Genomic DNA, 528 nt, shown 5'->3' with positions numbered 1-528 from the left:
ACTTCTCAAAGAATTGGCCAGGGAAAACCTTATGAATAGCAGAGAAACACTGTCTGATACATTACTGTGCAACTTTATGAATAGTCCAGAAACATCCAATACACAGGAGGAAGATGAGTCTCTTAGCTTAGAAAGCTATCGAAGTAGGACTGGGCAAGAGCTGCATTATCGCAGTAAAATCAGCTTACTCATATGGGTAAGGTAAAGCTTTCGAGACCTCCATTTGCTGATATGCACCACTCAAATTAAGGAGAAACAGCTGCAGACATTCATTAATCATTGAAACATGGAATGTACGAAGTATGAATCTAGGAAAATTGGAAGTTATCAAAAATGAAATGGAACACATAAAGATTGATATCCTCGGCATTAGTGAGCTGAAATGGACTGGTTTGGGCCATTTTTAATCAGACAAGCATGTGATCTACTATGCCGGGAACGACAGTTTAAAGAGGAATGGCGTGGCATTCATCATCACAAAGGATGTTTCAAGATCTGTCCTGAAGTACAATGCTGTCAGTGATAGGA

At 39.6% G+C, this 528-nt stretch overlaps 1 protein-coding gene across 1 annotated transcript in view; it reads right to left on the bottom strand.

The window, feature by feature from the left end:
- The window catches only part of GPC3 (glypican 3), a 612,880-nt gene that overhangs the window by 338,519 nt on the left and 273,833 nt on the right, over positions 1-528 (bottom strand). The gene's annotated exons all lie outside the window — the stretch shown is intronic.

This window comes from Orycteropus afer, unplaced genomic scaffold (assembly GCF_000298275.1).
Source record: "Orycteropus afer afer isolate SDZICR_OR568_19922 unplaced genomic scaffold, OryAfe1.0 scaffold00287, whole genome shotgun sequence".
NCBI classification, from domain to species: Eukaryota; Metazoa; Chordata; class Mammalia; order Tubulidentata; family Orycteropodidae; genus Orycteropus; species Orycteropus afer.
The sequence above is the reverse complement of the archived record's forward strand: the minus strand, read 5'-3'. Positions and strand labels throughout refer to the sequence as shown.